At 45.8% G+C, this 12,384-nt stretch overlaps 1 long non-coding RNA gene across 1 annotated transcript; it reads right to left on the bottom strand.

Annotated features, from left to right (window-relative positions):
* Positions 1 to 1,742: 1,742 nt before the first annotated feature.
* On the bottom strand, positions 1,743 to 5,163 carry LOC123105433 (uncharacterized). The gene is made up of 5 exons (XR_006450840.1): positions 4,370 to 5,163; positions 4,126 to 4,168; positions 2,777 to 3,019; positions 2,557 to 2,694; positions 1,743 to 2,465 (listed from the first exon to the last, which is right to left on the bottom strand). It is a non-coding gene; the product is annotated as an uncharacterized lncRNA (long non-coding RNA).
* Positions 5,164 to 12,384: the final 7,221 nt, after the last annotated feature.

The following is a 12,384-nucleotide window of genomic DNA, read 5'->3' as shown; positions in this document are numbered from 1 at the left end:
GCAATCCCTACTCCTCACATTGACATCAATTGATGGGCATCTCCATAGCCCGTTGATTAGCCGCGTCGATGTGAGACTTTCTCCTTTTTTTGTCTTCTTCACACAAACGTCCATCATCATATTCTATTCCACCCATAGTGCTATGTCCATGGCTTGCACTCATGTATTGCGCGAGGGTTGAAAAGGATGAAGCGCGTGAAAAAGTATGAACCAATTGATCGGCTTGTCATCGGGGTTGTGCATGATTTGAATGCTTTGTGTGGTGAAGATGGAGCATAGCCAGACTATATGATTTTGTAGGGATGAGCTTTCTTTGGCTATGTTATTTTGATAAGACATAATTGCTTGGTTAGTATGCTTGAAGTATTATTGTCTTAATGTCAAATGATAGACTATTGCTTTGAATCACTCGTGTCTTAATATTCATGCCATGATTAGATATATGATAAAGATTTTGCTAGGTAGCATTCCACATAAAAAATTATCTTTTTTATCATTACCTACTTGAGGACGAGCACGAATTAAGCTTGGGGATGCTGATACGTCTCCGTCGTATCTATAATTTTTGATTGTTCCATGCCAATATTATACAACTTTCATATACTTTTGGCAACTTTTTATACTATTTTTGGGGACTAATATATTGATCTAGTGCCTAGTGCCAGTTCCGGTTTGTTGCATGTTTTCTGTTTCGTAGAATATACATATCAAACGGAGTCCAAAGGGAATAAAAACGGATGGAGAATATTTTTGGAATATTTGTGAGATATGGGAAGAAAATCAACGCGAGACGCTGCTCGAGGGAGCCACGAGGCATGGGGCACGCCCCTGACCCTCGTGGGCACCCCGTAAGGTGGCTGCTGCTCTTCTTTGGCTGCAAGAACGCTGTGGGCGTCGGTCGCGTGCGGCAAGGGTCGAGGAGCAAGGGTGAGAGGCGGTAGCAACAGGGGTCGTCCGTCCGTGTGCTCTGTCTTGGTCTCGCCGGGTTTCGGGGTTCTGAAGAAGTACCTGTTTATTGACGAACTGGTCTCAATGTCAGGCTTCTTGGGCAGCAATAGGCAGCGTCCTTACCAACCAAATAAGAAATTCCATGTTACCAGGCGTGGATCCGGCGGCGAGCAACGGAGGGAGCGAGGGCGGGTCGGGAGTCCGGATGCAGTGACCAGCGGAGGCAGTGACGCCGGGTCGTCGGACGTCGGAGGAAGGTTCGAAAACTGCGGCGATGGGAGCGAGTCCAGGGGGCACCGACGCCCCGTCGGACGGTGCGCCGGTGGGGCGACGACACTCTAGAAAGAAAAGGGATGAGCGAGAGGAGGTTGCGTCGAAGGGAAATAAAACAGGCTACTAGTAACTGAGATCTGGCAATGTCTTTTTTTCTTTTTTTGAGAGAGAAAGATGTGAGAATGACTCGGGTTGAAATGAAATGACTCTGGGGACTTATCTGTCCTCCAACCAATATTCAGCGGTCAATAAAGAGTCAAAGAGAAATCTTTAGTTTCAGTTCCCAGCATGTCCATCGTCACCTTGAACTAGCAGTGTTACCCGTGCATCGTCACCTTGAACTAGCAGTGTTACCCGTGCAGTTGCGCCCCTAGATTTTTTTTACATGTGTTATTTGTATGTAATTGAACATCAAGAAATCGTTACATCAAGCATGAACATTTAATTTTTCACATTAGTATAGTGTTCCATGGAGATCAAAAGTGCCAGCTGCCCATCGCTCGAACACAAAAATGTGCCACTTGGTGTGCATTTATATTAGGAAAAGTATATATGGTATTTTTGGAAACCAATTATGGCAATATGAAAATGACTGTTTTGTCCGCGTGCTGTCATGTGAACATCTGGAGCCTCTCTTCTTCCTTGGGTTGATGGGCTCCCCACCTACCACTGCCGCCGACCTCAGAGTGGCCGCCTCCTTGCATGAAATCATTGGTGGAGCGTGAACCAAATCGGGCAAAAGTGCAAGGAAGATTAGAGAAGCCAGAAGAATAGCAGGGTGTTTACCATTAGGACAAGCTTTGCCTTGCAATATTTCTCAGGGAGCAGGGTGGACCCTCTGCTCCGCCAGTGCATGAAAAATGGCCCTTTGGCGTTCTTGAGCTAAGCACCCCTCGTGGCCCGATCAGATGTCACCTCAAGAACTCCACCTGATACCAAAGATACCGACTTGCTGAATCTCACTTTAGATTTACACTCATTTCCTAGGGCGACAAGAACTGGCAGCATGGAAAACATCTCATTATCGTTGTTTGCTGCATGATCCAGTGTAGTGAGCTGGTTATGAATGAACTCACTCATGAAGATCAAAAGTCCTTGCTCACTTTTCCATTCCATTGAAGCTTTTGCTTGAATTGATGGAACGAACAACGCTAGCGAGCTACTCTTCCATGTTCAGCAAAGGATTTCCGTTTACTGATCTAGCTAGTTTCTTGTAAACTTCAACACATACATGAGCTTTCTGGCTGAAAAGGTCAAAATGAGACCTGTAATTTCTTGTTGGCTTCACACATTCGTAGTAAGCTAGTTAGGTTGAGAGCCAAATTATTGTAGTACCTTCTTTATAGCCCGAAATTGACTAGCCCATCATGCACCCAAATGCACCCAAATCTCACATAGTGTATGCCCTTTTTCCTGTCCTTTTCCACACCATCATCTAAGGGCATGATTAGGGCTGTCATGAAGACACCATCACTGTGAAACATTGCAAACGGTTGTAGATTACCATCTTTACCATGCAGGATGAAATGGAGGAGTTTCTTGTGGCATATCTTACCTTCAGGTCTTGTTCTTGTCAACCTAACAACCTCTATTTCCTCCTCAGTTCAGATTTCCTTGGTTGTGACATGTGAATCTTCTTCCGATAAGTCAAATGCATTCTCTTTGAAATTCGAACGGGCAACTCATCTCTTTGGTCTCTTGCTGGCTATGTCCCCGTGAGTAATGTTGGTGGTAACATTGCTCTCCTCAATGATCTCATCATCCCTCTTATGAGGATTTGCTTGGTGCCTCTTTGCTCCTGAAAGCCAGAAAAATGATGGACACACTTTTCGCTAAAAAATGCCGGACACATTTTTTGCAAAACAATTGTTGGACAGATTGAAAGAAATGAATGTAATGCAAGTACGTATGCATCAAATGAATCCCATACATAAAACTATTAACATGGTTGATGTTTAACTACTCATTCTTTGATGCACCCAATCTAATTATGCTCGCTTACTGCACATAGTGGCCTTCTAAAATATATTGCTGAATGATTAGTTAAATGCATGAGATGGCAAACTTATCAATAAATAACAATGATGTCACAATCAATAGCCTCGTATACTACACCACACAAAAAAGCTAGGGTTCCTTTGCCTCCCGCCGGCGCTGCAGTCGGTCCGCCTTGTCTCCGGTGGCCTTAGGGCCATGGGAGTGGAGTGGATCCCGACCCTTGCCGGTGGGAGGGCTCCGTTTTTCATATTTCTTTTAGTTTTGTTAGGGTTTGTGTCCTGCTCAGGAAGGCGAGATGGCGGCGGCTCCTTGGAGGTGGAATAAGGTTCTCCCCGACTAGGCCCCATTCCGATGGTACTTTCAGCATCGCCGGTGGGCGTGTGGAGGTGTGTCTCTGGCAGATCTCTCTTTGGTGGATTTGCTCGGATCTAGTCGTCGTTTGTCTATGTTTCTTATGTCTCCAGGTTTTATTCTTCTAATCAACGCTACTCTTCATCGGTGGCGGTTGATGTTCTATTGCGATGGTCCTATGGGGCCATAGCACGAAGACTTCCCAACCGCCTACTACAAAAAGTTTTGCTCGGCTCCGATGAGGGAGGGACGATGATAGCGGCGCGCCTTCGGCTTGTTTCAGTGCTTGTAGTCGTCGCTAGGTGGTCTACGGATCTGGATGTATTTTTTTTATTTTTAGTGTTCGTTGTACTACCATAATCGAAGATGAATGGATTGGAGGTTTTTCCGCAAAAAAATACGACACCGCACATCAAACTTGTAAAAATAATAATATTATGACCGTGTAATTTGATAACATGGAAAATGCAATGTTGCATAAACTAAAGCATTTCCATGAATAAGTTATTTATATCTAAAATTTAGGAACAAAAATAGCAAGTTAAACGTACATACTTGTAGTACCAGCAGAATGTGGAGAGTTTTTGGCATAATTCCCCTGTACAGTTTAGAATAAAGTAGATATATTAATTAGAAGTAAAGATAAATGTAGCGATCAAATTGCAGATTCAAGAGTTTAGCGGTTACGCTGCAAAACAACAATTGTTAACGTATTTTCATACATGGACCTAGTCCCAATGGCGGAGCTAGACGGGTGAATATAGAAAATGATGGGGACGGATGGGGGCAAAAACCTTACCTGGCCGGTTCAACCTACAAATCTCTACCAAGGACAGATAAAAAATTCACCACCACAGAAACCAAGAGTCCTGCACAACAGAACCATAAATTAGACCATTAGAGAAACATTCTAATCAGAAGTTCATATGCGAAAATACATATCTATGCAAACACAACTAGATGCTACCAGGAAAGCCGAGTGAATCCAGCTGACTTTGGCCGTCCAACTCGGCGGCTATGTAATTTATGTAGGGTAGAGATAAACAGAGGTTGTAAATTCAATGCTGGATATTAAGATTATAGCTTTAGCGCGAGGCCCCTGCAAACACAATAGCACCGAGATAACGCACTACTTAAAACTATGATTGACATGCTATATCTTTAGGCGGGAAAACAGAAGGTGGGGTGGTAACGCTAAATTCAAAACTGGTGTATTAATTATAGTAATAGAGATCGATGTTATTATACATTGAACACATATGACACTACAATGATCAAGTAATACTTATGTAGCTCCGTAGCATACAAAGAATTGAATAATAATCCAGTGATCCAAGTCTGAATTCAGAGGTTCAATACAGATCTAACGAAATTTTGCATAGTAACATACAGTGCATTATTAAGTTCAGTCACACAGGCAAATTTAAATTACGAATTCCAAAAGAGGAAATTTTTTCCCTATAAATTATTAAGTTCAGATGAATAAATCTAGGGAAGGGACTGATTCACTTAATTAAGTTGACAATTAAGCCTTTAAACTGTTTGACTCAGGAACACATCTCCCAAATCAACCACGCCTCAAATAGAAGAAACTCGTACTGACCTTGTGCAATCTATCCCTATCCCTATCCCTATCCCTATTCCCTATCCCTATCCCTATCCCTATATATATATATATATATATATATATATATATATATATATATATATATATATATATATATATATATATATATATATACATACATACATATATATATATACACACTAATAAAGCACGGAGTGCTTCTGCCCGTACGTCGTCGGCGTTTTTGCGAAAAAGCCCCTCCGTTTTGGAGAATTCAACCCGCAGTCCTCAACATAAGTCAGCCCCGAACCGGTACAAAGAAGAAAAAACTGCCTCCCGATCTGGCCCGTACGCTGCCGCCCCGTGCTCTGCTCCTCCCCGAGCCCCCTCGCTCGATCCGGACCAACAGGTCTCGAGCTCCTCGGCCTGCTCCTCACGCCGGCGTCCCGCGCCACCGCCGCCGACCTCATGCAGCGCCTCCACGCGCGGGCTGGCGCTTGTGCCTCCCCGCCGCCCCACGCCGGCCGGCCACCGGAGCAGCGCCCCCGTACCAACGCGCCAACATGGAGGATGAGAGAGTTGACAGAGAGAGCCGAGGTTGCTTGAAGACCTGCGGCAGGGGTGGATCCAGCTGCGTGGCCCACGTCCCGGGCGAACGGGCGCTCCTGCTCCTCCTGACGGCAGGACATGCAAGGGGCGGCAGATCCGGGTGCTCCGGCATGGATCCGGCGACGGGGCGGACAGATCGAGGCAGAGGAGCACGAGGCCGACGGAGAGGTGGCCGGCCGGAGGCGGGCAGAGCTCCAAGGCGGCGGGGTTGTTCGGATCGATGCGGAGGAGCACGAAGCCAACAGAGAGGTGGCCGGCCCGGCGGCGGGGCGAGCTCCAAGGCGGCCGGAGTGCTGCGTGTTGTTCTTTGGCGACTCTCTTCCCTGGAGAGGATAAGGAAAAAGCTGAGAGAGAGGAGGAGAGTGGCGGCGGCAGCTGGGCTGGCTCGTGGCACAGAGGAGCTCCACTCTAGGTGCGGTTGGAGGAGGCAGGGAGGTAGCACGAAGAGGTGAGCAACGCTTGGGTGGTGAGATGGATGGAGAAGAGGAGGAGGAGCAGCGTTGGGTGGGTGAGGTAGGAGGAGGAGGAAGATGGAGGCGGAGTGGCTCATGCGCGATGAGGAATGGCGATGTGTTGTTGTGGATAAGGGATACGCAGTGGGCGGTGATAGCTCTCGGTGGGAATATGGTGCCTGTTGCTTTTATTAATCAACTGTATAGACTGGAAGCTGCTGGATGCAGACGTGTCGGGCGACTGGAAAAGGGATCGGTGCAGATGCGTGTGCCTGGCAGCATGGTAATCCTGCTGATTGAAGTATGGTATTTATGGTAGTCCGCTAAATCAAATTGTTCTTAGCTATTCGTGGGTGTATATCAATCAAGGGATTGGTGTTGTTTAGTTTGACTCTGCTTTATTCCATTGCTACAGGATTCAAAATATTTGTGCAATTTCGATCGTTTTTTGTTCATATTCCATCCAAAAAAATAAATTTTGGATTGTCTTTTTTGTCTGAGATTTCTCAAAAAACCCAAAATTCACTCATTTCGTTCAAGGGCGGCAAATTTTCAAACGAAACACAAAACCTTGGTTGGATGCTATGTGTCCTAGCACCGATTACATTGTTTCTTCTTCTCCAAAGGAGCACCAATTATTCTAAAATCAATGACACCTTCACTTCGGTACACCCTTTTTATTAACTCAAGGGTGAAGATTAAAATTTACCCGTTCGATTACGAGGGCATGTATACCTTAACCAATTAATCACGTGCGTGCGCCCCTTCGATTACGAGGGCAGTGAGTGGTAGCGGCCAGCGGCGGGACACACATGCCAACAACCACGATGGGAATGGTACACAACAGCGCACGGCTCGGCATGGCTGGACAACGGCATCGGTGCCTGTAGTGCGTAGTAGGGCGGGACACACATGCCAACAACCGCGATGGGAATGGTACGCAACAGCGCACGGCTCGGCATGGCTGGACAACGACATCGGTGCCTGTAGTGCGTAGTAGGGCGTCGGCGATTTGCGAGTGTTACACAGCTGGTGTAGGGCGTGGCGATTTGCGAGCGTTACGCAGCTTATGTAGGGCAACAGGGGCTCGATCGAAGGCAGCGTGTGTGCTCGGATGGCGGTTATGCGGACATGGCGGCACGTGTGGTTGCATGGCGGTGACTGGCGCCAACAACGAGCTTGGCAGCGGCGGTGCATGGTGTGATACACTCAACGACGCAACTCAGCATAGACAACACCTATCATTCACTGATTGTTGCCGATGCAAGCAAATAGGAAATTCTGCCGAGGGATGGATGTAGGAGTGTATAGATATATGTATGCTCTGCCAAAGGTCCATGATGCTCTTTTATACATTTTTGAGGAGGGTTGTACGACCCTTTCCTCTCTTTCTTGGTCTCTTTCTTTGAAACGACGTGCATAAGAGTGACAATGTATGGTCGCGCTGATGACATTGATTGGCACTGGATCTGCACATGTGTAGTAGGGTGGTAGCTCGTGTTGAGTAGGTCGGCGACATCTTTGGCCCCCTCTATTTTTCTCGCCGGCTCCTTGTACGACTTTATCAACGAGCCGGCATGGATTTATAGTTTTTGTATGATGAAATGCCGGCATGGATTTATAGTTTTTGTATGATGAAATGTGGTTGCCCTCCGTATGATACATCTTCACATGGCACGGGGTCCATTGATTACATGTCTCGCTACCTTAGGTTTATCATATACGTCTTGCGCTTTCCTCCCTAAAAATTCTACTTTGCTCCACTCGCTAGCTTCTAACATGATGAATGATATGTTAAGTTCTTTCTCCCGGTGCAACGCACGGGCATATTTACTAGTTTACACCTAAATAAATATAGCCGAACCATTGATCTACATCTATCCACTCGGGAACTCAACCCGAGAATCATCATCAGATATGCAACAGGAGTCCTAAACATGGGGTCCGTCTAATACTAACTAGCAGGCTACTTTACACTCACACTAGAAAACACATACTCCCTAGGGCTAAGGGCGTAAGGCGGAATGCACCTGCGGGCAGGGGGGCGTTGAGCGTGGAAGGACGGACGGTGCAGAAGGAGTATCCGTCGGCGAGGAACGCGGCATTTGCGGCGAACGGGAGGCCGTCATGGGCACCACGGAAGATGGGGCGCGCAGCCCTCGGGACCGCCATCGCGGCCTCGGCGGTCACCATGGTAACGCTGTGGGCGTCGGTCGCGTGCAGCAAGGGTCGAGGAGCGAGGGTGAGAGGCGGTAGCAACAGGGGTAGTCCGTCCGTGCGCTCTGTCTTGGTCTCGCCAGGTTTCGGGGTTCTGGAGAAGTACCTGTTTATTGACGAACTGGTCTCAATGTCAGGCTTCTTGGGCAGCAATAGGCAGCGTCCTTACCAACCAAATAAGAAATTCCATGTTACCAGGCGTGGATCCGGCGGCGAGCAACGGAGGGAGCGAGGGCGGGTCGGGAGTCCGGATGCAGTGACCAGCGGAGGCAGTGACGCCGGGTCGTAGGACGTCGGAGGAAGGTCCGAAAACTGCGGCGATGGGAGCGAGTCCAATGGCACCGATGCCGCATCGGATGGTGCGCCGGTGGGGCGGCGACACTCTAGAAAGAAAAGGGACGAGCGAGAGGAGGCTGCGTCGGAGGGAAATAAAACAGGCTACCAGTAACTGAGATCTGGCAATGTCTTTTTTTTTCTGAGAGAGAAAGATATGAGAATGACTCGGGTTGAAATGAAATGACTCTGGGGACTTATCTGCCCTCCAACCTAGATTCAGCGGTCAATAAAGAGTCAAAGAGAAATCTTTAGTTTCAGTTCCCAGCATGTCCATCGTCACCTTGAACTAGCAGTGTTACCCGTGCAGTTGCGCCGCTAGATTTTTTTTACATGTGTTATTTGTATGTAATTGAACATCAAGAAATCGTTACATCAAGCATGAACATTTAATTTTGCACATTAGTATAGTGTTCCGTGGAGATCAAAAGTGCCAGCTTCCCATCGCTCGAACACAAAAAGGTGCCACTTGGTGTGCATTTATATTAGGAAAAGTATATATGGTATATTTGGAAACCAATTATGGCAATATGAAAATGACTGTTTCATCCGCGTGCTGTCATGTGAACATCTGGAGCCTCTCTTCTTCCTTGGGTTGATGGGCTCCCCACCTACCACTGCCGCCGACCTCAGAGTGGCCGCCTCCTTGCATGAAATCATTGGTGGAGCGTGAACCAAATCGGGCAAAAGTGCAAGGAAGATTAGATAAGCCAGAAGATTAGCAGGGTGTTTACCATTAGGACAAGCTTAGCCTTGCAATATTTCTCAGGGAGCGGGGTGGACCCACTGCTCTCCCAGTGCATGAAAATGGCCCTTTGGCGTTGTTGAGCCAAGCATCCCTTGCAGCCCGATCAAATGTCACCTCAAGAACTCCACCTGATACCAAAGATACCGACTTGCTGAATCTCACTTTAGATTTACACTCATTTCTTAGGGCGACAAGAACTGGCAGCATGGAAAACATCTCATCATCGCTGTTTGCTGTATGATCCAGTGTAGTGAGCTGGTTATGAATGAACTCACTCATGAAGATCAAAAGTCCTTGCTCACTTTTCCATTCCATTGAAGCTTTTGCTTGAATTGATGGAACGAACGACGCTAGCGAGCTACTCTTCCATGCTCAGCAAAGGATTTCCGCTGACTGATCTAGCTAGTTACTTGTAAATTTCAACACATACATGAGCTTTTTGGCTGAAAAGGTCAAAATGAGACCTGTAATTTCTTGTGGGCTTCACACATTAGTAGTCAGCTAGTTAGGTTGAGAGCCAAATTATTGTAGTACCCTTTTTATAGCCAGCAATAGACTAGCCCATCATGCACCCAAATCTCACATAGTGTATGCCCTTTTTCCTGTCCTTTTCCACACCATCATCTAAGGGCATGAATAGGGCTGTCATGGAGACACCATCACTGTGAGACATTTCAAACGGCTGTAGATTACCATCTTTACCATGCAGGATGAAATGGAGGAGTTTCTTGTGGCATTTCCTATCTCCAGGTCTTGTTCGTCAACCTAACAACCTCTATTTCCTCCTCAGTTCAGATTTCCTTGGTTGTGACAAGTGAATCTTCTTCCGATAAGTCAAATGCATTCTCTTTGAAATTCGAACGGGCAACTCCTCTCTTTGGTCTCTTGCTGGCTATGTCCCCATGAGTAATGTTGGTGGTAACAATTCTCTTCTCAATGATATCATCATCCCTCTTATGAGGATTTGCTTGGTGCCTCTTTGTTCCTGAAAGCCAGAAAAATGTTGGACACACTTTTCGATAAAAAATGTCGGACACATTTTTTGCAACAACAATTGTTGGACAGATTGAAAGAATTGAATGTAATGCAAGTATGTATGCATCAAATGAATCCCAAACATAAAACTATTAACATGGTTGACGTTTAACTACTCATTCTTTGATCCACCCAATCTAATTATGCTCGCTTACTGCACATAGTGGCCTTGTAAAATATATTGCTGAATGATTAGTTAAATGCATGAGATGGCAAACTTATCAATAAATAACAATGATGTCACAATCAATAGCCTCGTATACTACACCGCACAAAAAAGCTAGGGTACCTTTGCCTCCCGCCGGCGCTGCAGTCGGTCCGCCTTGTCTCCGGTGGCCTTAGGGCCATGGGAGTGGAGTGGATCCCGACCCTTGCCGGTGGGAGGGCTCTATTTTTCATATTTGTTTTAGTTTTGTTAGGGTTTGTGTCGTGCTCAGGAAGGCGAGATGGCGTAGCTAGGCTCCCTGAAGATGAAATAAGGTTCTCCCTGCCTAGGCCCCGTTCCGGTGGTACTTTTAGCATCACCGGTGCGCGTGTGGAGGTGTGTCTCCGGCAGATCTCTCTTTGGTGGATTTGCTCGGATCTAGTCATCGTTTGTCTATGTTTCTTATGTCTCTAGGTTGTATTCTTCTGATCAACGCTACTCTTCATCGGTGGCGGTTGATGTTCTATTGCGATGATCCTATGGTGCATAGCACGAAGACTTCCAGACTGCCTACTACAAAAAGTTTTGCTCGGCTCCGACGAGGGAGGGGCGATGACAGCGGTGCGCCTTCGGCTCGCTTTAGTGCTTATAGTCGTTGCTAGGTGGTCTACGGAGCTGGATGTAATTTTATTATTTTTATTGTTTGTTGTACTACGATACTTGAAGATGAATAGATCGGAAGTTTTTCCGCAAAAAAATATGACACCGCACATCAAACTTATAAAAATAATAATAATATGACCGTGTAATTTGATAACATGGAAAATGCAATGTTGCATAAACTAAAGCATTTCCATGAATAAGTTATTTATATCTAAATTTAGGAACAAAAATAGCAAGTTAAACGCACACACTTGCAGTACCAGCAGAATGTGGAGAGTTTTTGGCATACTTCCCCTGTACAGTTTAGAATAAAGTAGATATATTAATTAGAAGTAAAGATAAATGTAGCAATCAAATTGCAGATTCAAGAGTTTAGCGGTTACACTTCAAAACAACAACTGTTAACGTATTTTCATACATGGACCTAGTTCCAATGGCGGAGCTAGACGGGTGAACATAGAAAATGATGGGGAGGGGTGGGGGCAAAAAACTTACCTGGCCGGTTCAACCTACAAATCTCTACCAAGGACAGATAAAAAATTCACCACCACAAAAACCAAGAGTCCTGCACGACAGAACCATAAATTAGACCACTAGAGAAACATTCTAATCAGAAGTTCATATGCGAAAATACATATCTATGCAAACACAGCTAGATGCTAACAGGAAAGCCGAGTGAATCCAGCTGACTTTGGCCGTCCGATTCGGCGGCTATGTGATTTATGTAGGGTAGAGATAAACAGAGGTTGTAAATTCAATGGTAGATATTAAGATCATAGCTTTAGCGCGAGGCCCCTGCAAACATAATAGCACCGACAAAACATGCTAGTTAAAACTATGATTGACATGCTATATCTTTAGGTGGGAAAACAGAAGGTGGGGTGGTAACTCGAAATTCAAAACTGGTGTATTAATTATAGTAATAGAGATCGATGTTATTATACATAGAACACATATGACACTGCAATGATCAAGTAATACTTATGGAGCTCCGTAGCATACAAAGAATTGAATAATAATCCAGTGATCCATGTCTGAATTCAGA

Source organism: Triticum aestivum, chromosome 5A (genome assembly GCF_018294505.1).
Source record: "Triticum aestivum cultivar Chinese Spring chromosome 5A, IWGSC CS RefSeq v2.1, whole genome shotgun sequence".
Classification (NCBI taxonomy): Eukaryota; Viridiplantae; Streptophyta; class Magnoliopsida; order Poales; family Poaceae; genus Triticum; species Triticum aestivum.
This window is presented reverse-complemented; position numbering and strand designations above follow the sequence as displayed.